General features: G+C 29.8%; 1 protein-coding gene across 2 annotated transcripts in view; it reads right to left on the minus strand.

Moving 5' to 3' along the window:
- Nucleotides 1-18,861, minus strand: part of Drgx (Dorsal root ganglia homeobox) — a 130,825-nt gene extending 111,964 nt beyond the window's left edge. For both annotated transcript variants that reach the window (XM_076408734.1, XM_076408727.1), the window contains exon 1: nucleotides 18,721-18,861. The gene's annotated coding sequence lies outside the window, so the exon portion shown is untranslated. The remainder of the gene's footprint in view (nucleotides 1-18,720) is intronic.
- Between the last annotated feature and the right edge of the window lie 1,847 nt (nucleotides 18,862-20,708).

The following is a 20,708-nucleotide window of genomic DNA, read 5'->3' on the forward strand; positions in this document are numbered from 1 at the left end:
TAGAACTGTTATATAGCTGTGAATGAAAAATTAATCAAAATTAAAACTATATAACTGTAATTGTAAGATAGCTGTAATACTTTGCAAACCATATAGATGTACTTTCCGTTGTGTGACTTTAGTTGTAAATGTCTCTGGGTAGGAGTGTAAAATCCGATAAGGAATAACCGTCCTAGTCACGCCAGTACAAATATATATTCTTGAATGTAAAAAAATGTTATGTAAAATGCAATATTAAAATGTAATGCAAAACCTTCATATTTATGGTATTTAATTAAATAATTTTAAGGCTGTGAATAGTAATTACATTAAAAAAATTAATATTATAATATTTAATACAGTTTGTTAATAAAAGCAAGTTAAATGCTGTATAACTCTAGCTGTATGATTGTAACCTATTGCTTGCAAACTTATACAGCTTGAATTGCGATTCCGAATGCCTCAGTGCATGCATGTAATTTTTGTCGGTAACTGTAATTGTAAATATCTCTTGGTTGGCTAAAACTGAATATCTTCTGAAATGGTCCCTAAGTAGATCGGTAGGTTTACTACAATATTATAGATTAATTAAAGTATACAGAGACGTATTTTGTACGTGCAAACAAAAACGTAAAGTGTCCTGTTATACATGGCCTTCAAATAATATTAAAGTGTCAGGCCTTTTATTTATAGGACTGACACTTTAAGGATTTACCGCAGATTGTGTGTCTATGTATTAAATCACATCGGGTACATTACTAACCAACTTCATGTTGAAGCTCATGTTGGTCAAAATATACTTAGAAACATTAAACTATGAATTACTACCCCACACGTCGTATTCTCAAGACCTTGCTTCTTTTGATTACTAGTTGTTTGTATTGTTTGTTGAGTCGATTCGTTCTTTTAATAAGAAGTCAGCATATTGCCTGAAAGATAGAAAAAGAGTAGCGGCTATCGTTGAATAATACTTTTAATAATACCCATTGAGCGATTTTTCACAATAAAGCTTCAAACTAAGAAAAAACATTTAAAACTTATTCTTAGGCTTAATTTATATCAGAAATATAAGAACAAATTAAAAAAGCAATCCTAAGTAATCCTTATTTTATCCTAATTATATTAATAGATAACATTAAAAGAGGAAAGAAAATATAAACAATGTAATATTACATTCACTTCCAGATTTAACTAGATACAATAGAATCTCTAGACAAAATATGTCACAACACAGATTTAATTTAAGACCACACGATGGATATTTACAAAAAGTTACATCATCTCTTAATGATGATATATGAACTTCAAAGATCCCAATTATGATTCATAGATTTTCGAAATTAGAAATAATTTGTTAAACTGTTAGACTGTATTATACCTTAGAAATTACTAGTGTAACAAAATTGTATTTTAGCTGGGTGAATATTTTAAATTAAAAAAGAAGATTCCTCTTCTCTTTTACTAAGAAGTGTGTGTGTGAGTGTTAACATTAAAAAACATTATTACCTTTGAAATGGTAATATTTACTGGTATTTTTTATATATCTTAAACTCTCCTTTGTTACCAATGAGGGTTTATCTGGACTGAACCTACTGTTTAACGTGGACTCTGAACCACCCTCCTCGACATTAAGCCTATCGACTGACAAGTAACCAACTTAGAAGATCATACCAGAAGGCATCCGGTCTTATCCAGCCTGGTTACCGGCGTGATTGAATTGAAGTGAATTTTCCTTGTTGGATTTTGCAGTCTTGCCTAGGAAAATCAAAAATTTTAAACAATCACAAATATAAATTTACGACCATGCCCCCGCAGGAATCGAACCCGCGACTATCGCAACTGTAGGTGGTACGTCCTGTTGCCTTTACCACTGCACCAACCGAGCAGGCTGTTTATTGGAATTAACATTAAAACTATTATTATATCAGCCTTCATTCTAACAAAATAATTGCTTCACGAATAGATAATATTTTATTAAATCTCTAATAGTACGTAACTTTATTTTTAAAAGATGCATTTGTTAATAAATAATATTTTTATTGTTATGATTTATGATGATTTTTTAACGCAAATAACAAATGTTTGGCTTTAAAAATATGGCATTAAAACTAACGACAGGTATACTGGCAGATTTCGGGCATGGTATATTATCTTGTTGACTCAGACGATCTTTATTGATGTATGAGATTTTATTTCACTCAGTGGACTATAGATATAAATCCAGTGACCATATAATAATTAATATATTGCTTTTTTTATGAAAATTAAATATTATTAAACCTTATATTATTATTTATTGGAAATTTTCTTCGGAATTATCATTCAAATCTATTTTTTTCCAATCGTATATCATCTAACATGGAAAGTTTAATACAACATACTATTATCTTAATTTTCTCAACGATCTAGCAATGTAGCCAATAAATTTCTAAATTTAATTCTGTTTTATGACTTTATTGTGTTAGATATGTACTTATAATTAACCAATTATTATACTCATTTTTATGCTAAAGTATGGTTTGTTTTACTGCAGCAAAATTTCGCTCATTTCATTAATCAACACTTACATATTTTAAGTAAAGAAAAATCAATTTGAGAAAAAAAATTAGCGCTAGTTTTTATACATACAATAGATGGGAGCTTTTCGTCTTAAAGAAAATAGTAAAGATTAACAACATAAACAAACAATATATAAGGGTTTTTTTATGACAATTACATAACTTGACTAACTTGTTGGAAATATACCAGGTAGTTGAATCTATAAGGAAAATTTACAGTTGAACCTCTTCAAAATTAGAGTCATGGGATGCTGAGGGTTTCTTAAGTTCTTCTTCCGCTCTGTCTTGATTTCTTCGTATCATTAATATCCAACCATTAAATTTGGGCAGTCGGTCAAACTAATATAGACTCTCTCAAGCTATAAGCAATGATGTAAATTAGATGAAAATTGGTAAGAACAAATTATTTTTCGGTCCGAAACATTTACATGGTTTTAATGAAAATTGTTTATTGTAGAAAATAGTTTAGTATAAATATTCTGAAATGACTTTTTGCCACTTCTTGAATAAGAAAAATGATTATCACTATCTATACTTAAGCATATTTTGTTTTAAAAATTATAAAACCCTCACAATTATTTATATTTATAATTAAAGTTAAAACATGGCTGTATATATAGCTATAAACTAATAATAAAATCATTATTAAGACAATTTATAGTATTTACCGAAGCAAGATAACGAGGCTAATCAAGGCACATGTGGGCCTCATCTTAATCTGATATATCAAATTCAGTTACAGCATTAATAAGCAGATATTCAAATTGGACCTATCAAGAGCCAACGAAATTTTATTGAGACATATTTCGGCTAATTTGTCCAAATCACCCGTATGTATAATATTCGATGTGTAAATACACATAGATATTATTAAGATAAATAATTTTATAATCAAATATTATATATCCATTAAATATTCCATTATAAATTATTCCTTGAGTTTTACACAAATATATTCTTTTCTCTAGAAAATATTAATATTCCTGATATAAATAGGGGTAATTTGATGCCAATGCTATAATATTATAATAGAAATCAATAATTTAATGGCTCTAGATCAGTACTGTATGGTGAAAAGTCAGTTAACTTCATTTAATTGGTGTAGTGAGATTTCAGATACAACAGTTTTTTGAGTTGCCAATCATGCTAACTAAGGAATAACTTATATGTTTAGATTAATCTTTTTCAATACCATAAGGGATCCCAAAACATTAAATTTCAGCAAGAAAGTACATGGATGTGATTGTCCTTTCTTTAGAAAGCAGCCTTCCAGGTGTATCGAATATTTATTTCAATCATATTTTGTTTGTAAAATATTGCTTTATTATTAGAATTAAACAAAAAAAATTGAACTTTCTGCAACAGATGTTATTTCCTTTGAATTTATTTTTAGAACTGGAACAAAAATCCATCACTTACGCTAACTATACCAATTTCTAATATATATATTTTTCCAAATATTTTTAACATATTTTTGTACTGAAATACATTTCAATCAATTTTTAATTAGTCGTATTTTCAAGAATTTCAAGAATTTATATTATTATTAATAAATATTTTTCGTTTAGATAAAATCAACATATGCAAAAAAATATATAAAATTAAACATTTAATTCATTCAATAATATTAGCTAATTAATTTGTTTAATGGTAAAACTGATATGGTTATAATAATGTTTAGTGATATAATCCATATGAAAATATGTTTTTCTCCAATTGGCAAATGCTATCGATTATGGCCGAAATTATTAACGAGCCATTATTAAATATTGTTTAATAGAACGTTGATTAATCGAATGGTATGGTTTATTCAGTTTCATTAATTAATATTCCAATTAGTCCCTTAAATATGTGTATAGTAAATTACTTCGTTAATTTGCCTAATGAAATAATTTAAACGCTGATTGTTTAATAACTCGAACTATTTTATTATATATTATCATATATATATATATATATATATATATATATATATATATATATATATATATATATATATATATATATATATAGTGTATAATGAAATCGGAAATTGTTGATTATTCTAAATTTTAACTATCTTTGCTGTTTTAAGTAATATTATTATATTAGCCGTTACAGACAACATGAAATCCAAAATCTTCAAAACTCAAGCCCAACAAGACAATTCATAAATTAAAGACTAACCTTGTTCATAATATTAATGAAATAAATAATAAGAAAATGTTAAATAGATAAAAAGAGGACTGCTTCATAAAAAGAATAGGAAAAAATCGATATGTCGGAAAGAGCTTTTCCAGATGACATAATAATAACAATTGATAGACCAAAATACCTTTAAAAAATCTTAGACAGATGGAATATGATACAAAATAAGGAATAATGATCAATAAAGTCAAAGCCAAAGTAATGGAGATAGAGAAAAAGCGAGGGCCAGAAGCAATAAATATCAAATTGAGGATGTAAAACTAGAATAAGTAAATGTATTTAAATATATGGGAAGCCTATGAAGGTAAAAACGTATATTCAGCTATATTCTTAGATGTTACCTACGTCTTCGATGAGATATCGAATAACGCCCTTGTTCATAAACTACTTACCTTACTAACATCTTACTGAAACAATACACTGACTATTAAAATATTACATCATAACAGCCAGAATATTTATAGCCTAACAAGAGGAAGCCTACTCTACAATAAAAGAAGCTGAGCAAGTCTATCATAAGGAAGTGTAAATAGTGAAAAATATGACGATGGTGATATTTGCACATGGCACGCCGATTCTTGCCGTTAGAACAATAACAACGAAGCCACACGAAAGTTACAAAAGACCAGTAATAATATAAATAATTGAAACCAAACTTGGAAAATAAAAATTAACGAAAGTAAATCTGTGCAGGTATAGTTCATGTATAATCAGATCGCACAAGCACGAATAACAATAAATAATATTATCATTCGATATGTCAACAACGATAAGATCTCGGAATGAATCTTGATGCAAAAACGTTTCTGCAACGAACATGTAGAAAAGGAAAGGAAATAACTGGAGTTAAAATATAGAAAAATATATTGGTTAGTTCGAAGAAGAAGTTACAGTTATCAGTATATAACAAATTGCTATACTGAGTCCTGAGTATTAAATGTTGTAAGTATCTGAGTAATTAGTATTTTAGATTCACCCAGGGACTACAGGACTGATTATTTACTCCAAGACCTTCAGATATTGACTGCCACTCACACTGACGACAAGAGAAATAAATTGCAAAACATTAGGATAGATTCCATTCTAATGTCTGTATCAAATTAATACATATTGTTTATAATACCAGAATAGGACACAGATCTGAAAGAATAGGATAACAGTCGGCTGGCAAGGTTATGGCATCTGTATTTTGGATGCGCATGGAATAATTTTCATTGACTACCTTAGAAAAGGAAGGACCATCAACAGCGACTATTACATAGCGTTATTGGACCATTTGAAGGACGAAATCGCCGAAAAACGGCCGCATTTGAAGAAAAAGAAAGTGCCGCTTCACCAAGACAATGCATGGTGTCACAAGTCAGTGAAAACGATGGGAAAAATCCATAAATGGGACTTCAAATTGCTTTCTCTCCAGATCTGGTCCTCGGCAACTATTTCCAGTTCTCAGATCTCAGAAGAATGCTCGATGGGAAGAAATTTTCGTCTAAAGAAGAGGTATTCGCCGAAACTGAGGCCTATTTTGAAGCAAAGGACAAATCGTACTACAAAAGCAGTAACGGAAGTTGGAGGGTCGCTATAATCAGCGTATCACCATTGAAGGGGAATTATATAGTAACAAAGTAGCAATGAACTATTATGTTAAAATAAATCATATTCTATAACATTTTTGTGTCATTATTTTAGTTAGTTGATTTATTAAATTATGAAGTAGAATTAGAATGTTGTAATATATAAAAGCTAATAATAAACTAAAAATCAAACTTGCAGCAATATTGCGAAGTTTTGACCTTTTAAATTGAGATGACTTAAGTTCTCTACTACTTTGGATAAACTATAATTTAAATTATTCTATAGACAAACTATAGGTTAGTCGAGCACGACTAGTAAAAATGTAAAATAAATAAATATTCTAAACAACAAAACCTATATGAGTCCAGAAATCGAAAGTAATGGTAGCTAGGATTTGAAAATAAATGCGAAAATTGTAAAAACCATTGATTTGTACATTGCTATGAATAACAAATTCGTCAACAAAAAGAAGGTATCAAGCAAAATTGATATATAGATCATCCCTAACATTCAGTTACGTGGATAAAGAGATATAAAAGTATGCAACAGAATTGATATATCTTAGAAAAGTCAGAGGTCAAGAAAGATGGACAGAATTAAAAGTAACGGAATAAGAAAATATAAGGAATATGTGGAAGAAACATACAAAATAGTTAATTCAGTTGGTTAGAACACTTACAGTGTATGGACCACCTAAGACCAGTAAAGAGAACCAGATCGAGATTCAAATAGATTAAACTACTTTTTAGACAATAATTATAGTCCCAAAAAAACATAAAACGTCAATTTGCCAGCAGATGGCTGCTCATCAGACAGCAAGACATCAAGCGGAAATTCTAAGTTAGATATAGAGCATTGCGCAGTTTTGTGTTTAACGACAATTTCAGTAAATATGATGATTCCTTAAAGAATATGAGTGTAAAAATAATCTTATAATGTGGATGTTAATGATAGATGAAAATTAATAAAATTGTTCATTAACTGAATTATAAATAGAATATATTGTTAATTTTAACATTTTAAAATATATAAAACACTTATAAAATATTTAAAAAAATTGTAACCAATAATGATGATGCTATGATTATTCATGAGACGCTCAAATATGTATTGTCGACATTCATTTGTTTGACTGGAAGAAACCTGATGCCGAAGCCCATTATTTTTGAGTTTTATGGTGATATAGGTCCTTCATAATCTAATTTTCGATTTTGTTATCAATGATAAAGAACAGCCATTGAATTGTAATACTTATTAGATGAAAGCAGAGTTCAAACTCGCAAGGAACTTTCAGACAACTTGGCAGTTGACGAATGAACTATTTTCAGAAGTTTGTATGCGATGGGAGTTTTTATAGTTTTGGATTGTTTATATTTTATATGCAAAGGAATTGACTGAAAATTACATTTCAAACTGTTTCAAAATCGCGGCTTTATGGCTCGATAGGCAAGAAAGAAAAGTTTTGTTTATTATAATAGAAATATTAAAAGGACTAAAAAAATAATCTATATTAAAGTGAATGTAATCTTATATAGATAGACACATAAAATAATTGTCTATTCACAGTATCAGTAATTCTTGTGTACGATTTGCGTTAATTATACACTTGCATTTGTAAACTATTTTTTAATATATAATAAGATTTTATTTGATATTAAATAAAAAGATCATGTATATACACTGATACATAATCAAAATTTTAAAAAAAATTAAAATTTTTAAAATTAAAAAAATTTAAATTTGGAAGAAAATAGTAATTTGAACATATGGTAAAAAAAATGCATAAACTATGAACAAAGTTATGTACAGTTTGCTTATAACTTAATATAGGCGATCATTTTAAAGTCCTTATTTGAAATTATCAGAATAGATACTACAATATATTCGCAGTTTTAAAATTCTATCAGAAAATTATTCTGCAAGCAATTTCGGCATGAAAAACTGGCACAAGAAAATCGAGTTAGCCGATAGCGCGATACACGATGGGCTCAGGTGCGCAACATCCGACGCTCTTAATGAATTAAGTGGAATATCATCATTAATATCAATTGGAAGTAATGCGAATTAGCATATTATGTCGCATCCTAACTTATCTATTAAAGCTCCCCTCTGGTTTCATTTAAAAGGTATCATCATGATCGTATATAGACCTAACCTAATTTTTTATCCCTACGTATATTATTTATAAGACACTCAAGCAAATTTAAAACTTAATAATTTACAGTTTTAACTTGACTAAAAATAAGAAATAGCTCTGAAATAAGACTTACTATATAAATGATATTTGTCGCATATTACAATCATTTGATTTGACATTTTAGGAACGTATTTCATACACTAACAAAATTTTTGGCTCAACACGAATTAGTTTATTATGGTAGGTTTCTACAGAGTTGTAGTTGAAGAATTTAACGAACATGAAAGATAAATAATAGTTATAGTTAACCATATCTGCAAAACAGTTACTATTTATCCTCTCATATATTATAACATGCACATGTTTAATTCTGAACAATTACACTTATATCTATGCACTCAAATCTTTTACACTCTACAATAAGATTTTACAGTTTTCTTCTATTAATTATATACGCATTTTTAGTAGTTTCCACTCTCATGGCCTTGTCTTGATAATTGTCAGCATTGGGTCATAATCATAATCAATACTATCACTTTTTAACTCACCTCTCTCCTGCATGTCTATTGCAATCTTTGGCACAACCCATATCAATGCGATTAGAGTGAGTATGCAATGATAGGGAGGAAGACGTAAAATTTTGTCAGCATATTATTCAGTCATCCGATCTACTGTGTCTCTTTTTTTATTCTTTTACCAAAAGTGGTCCAATGCTCCCTTTTTAAATATATAAGTATTGTCTATATACACAAATTGAAATAACAAACCTCCCTTGATTTTATTATATGTTTTTAAAATTAATGTCTAAAAGTTCCATCGGACGTCTTCGTGGATTATTTTTACACCATTTAAATTCTTTTAATCTTTACACCATTCAGTGCAGCTGCAACACGCAGTACAATAATGCGTATAATTTAATAGTATCAATACTTAACTCTCTGGCTCATTTTACTGGCAAGAGCACCCCTCTCTCTATCCTGTTGGAAGTAACTGACTAGAGACGCAATCTGATTCTCTCTGACTATTTATCGTCTTCAGCATTTTCACTCAGAGTAATCACAAATATCAAATAATGATTTGAACTTTATCAAAACAAGCAAAGCGTTTGCCGGCTTATAGCCTCTGATAATCATCACTAATGTTGATTAATACATATGTAAACCAGGCGAATTTTAGGCCAGGCGCAAAATGGGACGCAACTTGGTGAAGTGACGCAGTGATGGTCACGGCGAGTATACGCTGAATAAAACTGCCAGACGCCGAAATAGCGGAAACACGATTGCTTTTCTTGCTTCGCAGTAAAGCAGTACACAGTAGCAGGCTTGGTACAGTGGCAATTGATACTGCACTAGTAACGATTGAACTGGAATTTAGTTCTGAATCTGATTTGCAAGACGAATTCGAATCTGAAATAGTAATATCTCTCTCCCAGATGGTCACTAAAAGGTAACTGAGAGGTTTGTATCCAGACAGAAAGGCTCACGAAAAATTTACTTTAATTAATGAATTTAGTGAACAATTTTAATTAAAGAATTTAGTCCTCATATACTTTACATGGCTTGTATCGTACAAAGCTTGTCGAATCCGCAGCTTCGATTAATTGTTCTTCTGTTTTTAAGCACTCACCGTGACTTTAAGCGAAAAACTGCGACAAGAACGCTGCGTTACTCAGGATCAGGTTAGCCAAAACTGCGTCAGGGCACGCTGCGCTAATATTGCGCGTTTGCTATCGTTCTTTAAACCTACAAAATCTCAGGATTTGCCGCATGCGCACTCTCCTGCATAGAATAAACCATAGAAAAGAATAAACTATATGAAACTATATTATCTTCCTCTTCTAATGGCGGCCTATTCTTTTCGAGTCGATCGGTACGGTCGATCAGATCAAAACAACAAAAAAAAAATCTTGAATATTTAGATTTTGAGTTACATTAATAATTCTATAGTAATAATAATTAAATTGTTGTGTTATTCTTGGTGGTCTAATAAACATTGGTTTTAAAATATGGAAGAACAAGAATATAAGGTTAAATTTTTAAAAAGTATAATATCCAAACAGCATCAATTTAATTTATAGTTGGAATGTTAGCTACCAAATTTATAACACATCATTTTCAATGATCTGGAATAGGTATCAACATATGCCAAAATTTAATGATAACGAGAACAGAGATGAAAATGTTTCCTGTTATGTTAGAAGTAGTCAAGTCATTTATAAGGTTTTGTCTACTAAGAATAGTAACAAAAACTGTAGTAACTAGTAATAATTAGACATTTATTTCAAATATAATATATTTTAGTAATTATTTAAATTTTATTTTTTAGCTAACATGTAAGTAGTATTTGTTGAAAGTAAATGTCGAAGAATGGGGAATTCAAAAAATCAAATAAGAAGAAATTAGACAGCATTTTGATAAGATATAAGAACAATGTACAGTGATACTTTGAAACAATTAAATTTGTTAATAAAAACAGACATGCATCAAATAAACAAAATATAAAACTATCAACGACACCCAAATAATCTAATGACAAGTAAAACACAATGCATTAATATTTAAGAGTATAGGTAAATAAATTATTGTTTTGTAAAAATAATGATGTATTGACTGAGATGTCTTTATTGATGTATTATATTTATTATTATTGATGTATTATTATATTAATATATATGATGTTTTTATAAATATAGAACAGCTGGACATATATTCAATATAGTTTAAATAAAATGTGTTATTTCCAAAATTTTACGATTTTTATTTACCTCCTGAACCTATTTACCTGCTTAATATATTCCACAGTAAATCTAATAATCACGATAAAAAAAACATATGCAGCCGAACATAAAACCTCCTTCTTTTTCGAAGTCGGTTAAAAAATAAGTAAATAAAGCTACATATACGCATACGCCAAACTCGGATTATTCTCTGTTTTATAATTAAATAAAGCCAATATGAGCATGCGCCAAAACCGGAGATGTTGCGAAGAAATGTATCCTCAAAATCTCGTCTTGACTCACGCTGAGTCACCTCACCAAGCTGCGTCCCATTTTGCGCCTGGACTCATAGGCTGGTGATGTTATGACAGCTTTCTATATGTTTTTAACTAGAATAAGATGAGTAGTAAAAGCAGTGCTCGGTTTAAAATTTACAAATAGCTATAGATAATACATTCGACATTATGATGACGTGACTTCACTGTTATTTTGGATAGACCAGAAAATGCAATACAAATGGGAACAAAAAACAGACTAAATCTAAATAATTGTAAATTATTTTTGATTATATGCTTTTTTATATTTTTTCTACAATTTCAACAAATTTGCGGTAAAACTGATTTGTTTACTTAAACTAAGTGTATATGTGGTAATACTAATTAAATGTTGTTTGTTTTGGAAGTTAACAAAAATCGTTAGTATTTTAAAGGCCTATGTTTTGGAAATTTAAAAAACATTTTTATTAATATTGAGCAAAGGTTAAAGAAAAAAAATGGCCGTATATTCCCTTTTAATTTAATATTTAATGTTATAAATTATTTTATATTTTTTAAATATCACATTTGTGAGGTAAAGCTATCGGCTTGGCATATCGCCCTGTCTAACAGTAATATTTCGGATGTTTAGATGAAATAGTTTCTTATATTTATTAAGCGTTGATTAAGTAGTTTGTTGAAATAGATACAATATATAATTAATAATAATATTTAAAATAGTATTTTTGTTATTTATGATTATTAGTTAAAAGTGGCAAATTAAACTAAACAAAAACAATTCACGAAAGCAAAAAGAAAATACTGGACTATTTAATATAATATAATTAGAACGAAACTGTGTACTAATAGTTAAATAATAACATATCAAATACCAATATTAATTTCTAATAAAAAACGGTACTATATGAAACACAAGAGAGTAAAACTTAATATAATTACATTGTTATTGCCCCTATGCTTCTATTACAAAACACGCATCAAACTACTCATGGTACCGGGATATAATCTAATCCATCGATAACACAAACATTGAGAAACAAAACAAAACGTAAAATAGAAAGACAAAAAAGTTACAAAATCTCTGGCACTCGCGATTTATACTGATTGAGACCTAATAAAAATGTTTATCGAGATGTAGTTCGAACAGTGAGTATACAGTTAATAATCTTTCCAAATCGATCAACCTAATTAAAGACTTAATTGTTTTATTACTTCTACCAGCACAGTACGTTGTCAATAACAAGTTTATCGATTACTTTATTAGTCGATTAGTTACTGATTTGGTCCATTTATATGGTTAAATTTACATTAAACTGTTTATGATTAATTCAAAACAAATAAAAATTGACCTAAAAAACATAGATATATGAGTTAGCTATAAGGAAATATTGCATTTCTATCAGGCCTATTGCTGAAGCAAGAAGATTAGAAGAGAAATTGATATGGCTACTAGAATCGTTTCAGTTTTCGTGTAGCGAGAATATATTATTCATATTTAGAACTAAATTATTTATTACCGACTAATTAAACAAATAAGATCAATAAAAATTAATATATAATTAAAATTTTTCATAAAAGTTGCTCATATAACTATGATTTTGTATATCATATGATTAATTGCTTAACGATTTTATTCTAGAGAAGACGGGAAGAAAAACTTAATTGAAATTGGAAAATATGCTATTAGGTAAAGATCTGAAACTATCTGGACTTTTTTTCAGGAATATGGGCCCTCTTGAAATCGAACCTGTAAAATAAAATCTGTAAATATGACAAATTATTGACCGAAGCAACGGATGGAATTACGAGAGACTTAGATCTGGACAATTATATTCAGAAATGGAGCCGCGTTTATTAATTTATAGTAGTCGACGTCCCGCAATCGCTACAAAATGCATCTTCCGACATACTGTAACGACTAAAATACTCAAGAATCCTCAATAAGGCAAATCATATATATAAGGCAAGGAAAAAGACTGTATGTACATATGTACATGTGGAAATTTCAATATGAGGTAGACAAAATAAAACTATAAATTAAAAATATTTCCTCTATTCAAGTAATGTATCCGTCCACGATCATTACAAAATGCATTTTCAGAGCAGAAGCTCCGATTCTTTCCTGATCAGGTTATCCTATTTAATAGACCCTATTTTTCTATGATCTGTTGAAAAATTAAAGATCTGGAAGGATTGTATACCGAATATAATTGGTCTTATAGCCCTTGTATTTTCTGGAGCCGTTCTTAAATGGATTTTTAAAAATTTAATTTTTTTTTTAAACTCGATAATGTCTCTCAAATTCTTTCTTTCATGCATTTACTTATCATACGGCAAGTAAAACTTTTTATTATGAAAATACATTATATTGTGTATTGTATTTTATAACCTTAAAAAATAAGTAAATTATTAATAGGAATATTAACTAATGGAAAAAGAAATTGTAATGTAAATACGACTAATTAGATTAATTAAAACCTAAGCCAAAATATTTTATTATTTAATTACTTTATAGTTAACTATTTTATAACTTATTTACAATAACACCATGTCATACAATTTTAGATTTTTTTTGGATAAAATTACTAAAATATTCGTAGTAGTACGTATTGAATTATTGTAGTTTTTATATTGCTAGAAGATACTCAAACATCATGAAATCAGAATTCATCAATGTTTTCTTTATGAAATGCCTATTATGAAAGTTCATATTCGAGTTTAGATTACACATCAAATGTGTGGGAGTGTTGCGAGATCTTGACTGGCACCCTTAACATATGAGTTTAATAGCCAAAAGCCCTTTTACTATAGATTGCGCCTCTTTGGAACTTTTGTACTTTGTATTCGCCAACAACTATTTAGCCAGTCATTTATCAACGTGTCATTTAAGTGTGACAAAAATGCATTACCATCCTTATATAATTAAATTAATGGGAATATTAAATAATATTGATGCTAAACTAAATTACTCTTTATAATTGGAAACTTATTTTATTCAAGTTATGGCTCATTGTCTCATATAAATATTTCCATTGCAGAAAAGTGGTTATGATTTATTAATCCAAACAAATAACATATGTAGACAACAAATATATTTAGCAACGTATAACCTAATGTTATAATAATTTCAGTATCACCCTTCGATATTGAAATCTCTCATTTTTTATTTACTTGTTGATATTAACAGAATATATCTGCTATATTTAGTAGAAAGTAATAAAAATATTTTAAAATTTAGTATCATAACTATGGAATAACATATGCCTATAACATAATAACTAATATAATCTACTATAATCTATTAAAACAAAGTTTCAAAAGTTATTTACCGTTTAAATTGCAATGTTTTAATGGATATAAACGCAATGATATCCTACGTTTTTTTTTTACAGGACATAAAATTAATTACAATTTGAAAAAAAATCGTTTCATATTTAATAATATGAAAATAATAGTAAAATTTAATTAAAATAATCTAATAAAACAACAAGCGATTCGTTTTCATTTTACTAGACGGATAACTACGAATATTATCTTAAATCAAAAAACTCCTTTCATACCTTTATCAAGTACCGCTCAGTAATCAGATTATATCACCGTGAACTTGAATGATCCGCACTTGAATATCGTCTGTGTGAATTTTCTCCCCAAGTAGTGCTTCCTGTCCTTTGCCCATTCCATATTAAACGGGCATTATTCGCTCCTTTTTTTTACTCGCCTTTTTTTTTGGTACATACTCGCTTAATGGGATTTACATTTATGATAGGTCCAGTTCGGGTTAAATTATAACTTTGACTTAATGTATGCAATGGACCCACTTGTTTGAAATGTTAAGGATAGGGGTGCTCTCACTAAATTCAATTATGCTCTAACTCGCTAATAGAGACCTCGCTAGACAAATTGCGTCCCTCATATCATTGGATTATCGTTGCGCAGGGGCGTCTTATACAGGGCGATTTAAATTAACTTAAGTATTATATAATAGTATAATATATAATATATAATAGTATTTCTCAGATTTTATTTTCACAAATTGCTCAGAATAAATAACAGTGCCATGCCAAATGTCAATATGGCATGGTTATTAATAAAAATGTTATACAATGTTAAATAATGCTTTAACAAAAATAACCACTATTTATATTTCAACAAAATATTATTATCTATACAATATGTGCTTGCATGTATTCTGATTATTTTATCACTTTAAAATAACAATTATTGTCATACACAGAAAAATTGGCACACTATATATTATCCAAAATATATTCCTAATTTTTTTACAAATGATATCCATCTTTCTGGCGACATAACTATATCGTGTAGAAAAAACGGTGTTGGTTTGGCAGCAATCCAATTATGGATCAACTTTTTCAATGTTTCAAGATTATGTACAAGCCCAATCATGCTACACCTATCGGAATAAGTGATAATAAGAAAGCTACATTTAATGCGGCAAAACTGACCATCATTCTGAAATCTATTCGAGCTGCAACAGTGCTTCTGCTGTTGTTAGACTTATTATGGCCGAGCTTTGTTACGCAAAAATATAAGTTTACGCCCGATACTCGATATTGCTCGTTTCTTTTTTAACGATAGGTCATTCAATTAGCATCGATAAACATCTGTAGTAGCAGTTTCATTCAGTTTTAATAGCTCGTAATGCACTACACATTGTTAATCCCATCATATACCAAGCAAGATTTATGGCCATGAATACTCTGCTTCGGTGTCGGTAGGATAGTTCTTCTAGTCATGCCTATGGCTTATAGCGCCCTTAATTATCATAGAAGATCTAGTTTTCATTCAGTGACTAGTGAATTTAAAAATTGTTTAGAGTGATACTTCACATTATAGATATAGCACAAATATATATAGCTAATGTAAATGCAAGCTCATAATATTTTATTTTATCCAAAAGTATCGTGCTTTGTTATATATAATGTGTTGTTCTGGCAATAGCTTCGATTCCATTTTTATATGCATTTAATATAATTTGGAGTAATCTTAGTAAATCTAAATGGATTATGAATTACTGACCATAAAAGAAAAAACACATCTTTAAATCAACTTTAATCTCTTCGTATAAATGAAGGTGCACATTCTCAATGAAGCAATCATTAATGTGTTAAATCTATACGCATGGCACATCTTTTGTTTTGTTTTTTTTTTCTTTCATATTTTACTTTTGTTATAGTAATCAGTATTAAAAATTTCTCCTCATGTGTATAAAAAAAATCAACTGCAACATTCTACATTGGCATAGATATATGAACATAAAAATTTCAATTGGTGTCAATACTTTTTGGCTACAAAACTATTCAAATATACTGTTATTGAATTTGATAAAATGTACTGTCTATCAGAATCCCTTGAATGCCACTAAACATCATTTTGTTTATTTAATATATATAATTTACATATCTATAATTAAATTGATTATATCGTTCAACTATAAAAATATTGAACTAATTATTCACTTAAGTTTAATTAATTAAAGGTAAATAAGATAATGTTTGGCTCATCCAGGTCATAAGAGTTTGATCGCAAGAATTAAGAAGAAAAAGCCAGGTAGATACGACATATGGAGTAGCGGTTTCTATGTAGATTTTCGGCGGATTTCCCAGATTTAACTCAAAACAATATGTACTCAGTATTTGACGCACTATATGTAATTTTTAGTTATTCTCTGATAACTTAGTTCGATTTGAAGCATCAATAGCACGTCTTCATACCCTTTTAGTATTGCACTACGGTTTATGGAACCTGATTAAATTCACTGCCCTTAAGCACCTGAAATAAGCCAAAAGCAACCGAGTGGTTACTCATGGCTTATTTATTCATTTCACTTAATTCAGTGTCATATGTACAATCATCTGCGGGTTACTTCAGATAGAAGAAATAAAATGAAAGTTCCCCTCAAATAACCCTCACTTGTCCCAAAGTTTGAATAGAAGTAGAGAACAAATATATGATACTGATACAAAACACCTAATACCCATGATGTCTTCTTATATCAAACGTAAGAGACTTATTTGTATACATGTACACATACTTGATAAAATTTGTAATATGTTTTATACAATTTCAATAATATATTTCAGTTTCATTAATATGTACAATTTTATCTAAGATAGCCCAGATTAAAAGAAAGAACAAATTAATAACCGATATTCAGTTCCGTGAACTCCGATCCAAATAGAACTTTTTATTAAGGGTCGCTAAACAAGCCTACAAGATCTATTCATACATGCTTTCCCACCCAAATCGTATTTATATAAGTTCACCCTTATACTCGTGTCATTCAATATTCAACCATCTGGATAATTCGATTTAAAATGGTCACGATTGTGATGATCTCAAGTCGAACTAATGTGCAATTCAACACGAATTGTTGACTATTAACATATTATAAATTGTGATTCATATATTGCAGTTGATTAATTAAATACGTTATATATAACTATGGTATTATAATATAGTTTAATTTGTAAAATCATTTAAATTAACTAAAGAATAATTCAAATTTCAAACATGTATTACTTCTGATATCTTACAAACTAAATGCAAATAATTTTAACAATAATGTATGTATTGTATTTACTATACGCGTTATTTAATTAATAAATATTGTTGAAATGTAATTAAAATCTATTAATACGTAACGAATATCAAAATATGTTTAGTTGATTTGTTAAAGCGTCTACTTAATAATATTCAGTTAATTATCTACTTATATTGCAGAAAAGTTTGATGATGGTCTATCTCTTTACTATGCCTTTTTTTAAGTGACACCATAATGAAAACTGCCGGTGTTTATTTTGATTACATAAGTGTTTTGTTGGGTATTAGTTTAATAACCTTGTCACAATTAGGTTTTGTTGATATGCCACATACAGCTAATAAGAACATCCTGTATAGTGTGGTGCGAATTAACGCAAATTCAATTGCTCAGCGTTAAAGAGATTTTTTAACTTCCAACCTTTCATTAAATAAAATTGTATTGGAATAATGACGATTAAAGTTTTGTTGATTATTTAATAATTGAAATTATTTTATAAAATATGTAAATATTTATAATAATTAATAAATGAGAAAATATATTTTTAATTTCGTGTTATAATAACCATTCATTTAATTTTCCAATAATATATTTATTTATTGATTCACTATTATTATTCTTGTTATTGATTTGGAAGTATAATGTTATGATTTTTAAAACTGTATTGGTTTTATTACTTTATTGACTAAATATATATTGTTATAATATATAATTATAATTGAAATTTTACTCACTTTATGACCGTCCCCAAAAATCGTGATGCTGGCAATGGGGGAAACCCCCAACGGTGTTCAGGAACAAGAGACCGAACCAAAAAATAAGTGTAAAATAAAATGAGAACTTCCAAAGAATCACCTTGTCTCAAACAGACATCGCCGACCTCGAGGAAAACGAACTGTCCGAAAACGATCAAAGAACCAAAAACAAAAACAAGAGGAAAAGGGAAAACAAAAAAAAACAACCGTCGAACCGCAGAACCGAGAGACGCGTGATCCGTAGCTGAGCTTTCGCAGGCCACGAACGTCGATCAGCTTTTATCTCGCGAAAGACGATCGCCAAACGATACACGTTGCTATGGGTGGGCCGTAGGAAGACTCGCGTCGCTCCTGCGCGCCCCCATCAACCCGGAGCCGTCGGGGGGGCGTGGCCACGATCTCGACGACAGAGAAGGCGCTTCGCCGATCGCCGTTGCCCGGAAAAAGAGCCTCGACGCCAATTCTCTTCCGGTAAACCGGATCTCTTTCTTAATAGTGGGGGGATACCGATACAGTTTATGGCTAAACACTAAACACTTTTTTTACGAGTCGGATTAAAGCGAGATGGGTTTAATAGATTTGTTTGTCCGCCTAAGCAAGAAGGATGGCGGGACCGAGCGGCTCGGGAGGGGGGCATCGACGGACGGGCGCGCGAGTTGCTGGCGAGGGGGGCTGTCGGGCGGAGGAGGTTTATTCCGGGGCGCAGATTTGTTCTGGGCCGCTTTTCTTTCGTTTTATGCGATTTTTATTATTCAGTGGTAATTATGAGGGGTGTTTTGTGTCGTGGGCGTGTGATTAGAACGGACGGAAGAATGCAGGTAATGAAGTCGTAACTAACCCTTTTTAAAAACCGTCCGTTTCAAATATAGATGGACTTTTCATGAGGATACAAATGATATGGAAGTTTTTTGTTGCTGCTAAAATCGTTACATATTGAAACTCGATATTCCTGTATGGAGGGAGGTTTTTTTCGGTTTGGTAAAGAAAACTTAAACTGAAGGAGCAAAACTAAGTTAAAACAGAACTGAAATAATAATACCAAATAAACATTAACATGCCAATATTATCTGCACTAACTGCCAAAAAAAACTTAGATATTTTTAATGTAACAGACTCACAATTTTAAAGAATTTAAATAAGGAATGTTACCAGACATTAATCGCATCGGATATATCTGAAACCGACTCATGTTGAAGCCTCATTAATATGCTTCAATTTTCAGTATGTATCGTTCTATTCACTATCCTAATTCATTTCGTCGAAATCTAAAGACAAAGTGCGTTGAAAATGTCTAAATTTGTACCGAATAGATCGCATTTGCGGGAAGTTTTGCTTTTTACTTTGAATTTAAAGTATTAAAGTATTAATATGCTTCAATTTTCAGTATGTATCGTTCTATTCAGTATTCTAATTCATTTCGTCGAAATCTAAAGACAAAGTGCGTTGAAAATATCTGAATTTATACCGAATGGACGGCATTTGCGGGAAGTTGCTTTTTTACTTTGAATTTAAAGAAAAAAGCGGCTAAAGGTCGTCGAATGCTCTGTGAAGATATGGCAACCACTCTCGATTAATTCCAAATGAGCATTTTAAAAATGGTGACTTTGACATAGAGGACAAGAGAATGTTGGATTTTTATGGAGAGGATATGAAGGCATATGAACATAATATGAAATCATCAATGGGGATCAATATTGACTACTATTCATGCATTTAAGACGAGCACTGCGCGAAAACAAGCGGAATACAAGCAAATACGCAACAATCTTATTCTTAACCGTGACAACGCTCAACTATATGTTGCAATACCGACTGAGGATATACTTGAAAACAGTAAAATGAGAAGTGATATCCCACCCACCGTATTCTCCAAACCATACTCTTTCCAATTATTGCTTGTTCGGACATATATATGGAGTCGTGTTATGTCTGAGCAGCGTTTCACTTCTTATGGAGATACATCGTTC

The sequence above is a fragment of the Rhynchophorus ferrugineus genome, unplaced genomic scaffold, assembly GCF_030347505.1.
Source record: "Rhynchophorus ferrugineus isolate W39M unplaced genomic scaffold, kcgeb_rfMv2 rfM1, whole genome shotgun sequence".
Taxonomy (NCBI): domain Eukaryota; kingdom Metazoa; phylum Arthropoda; class Insecta; order Coleoptera; family Curculionidae; genus Rhynchophorus; species Rhynchophorus ferrugineus.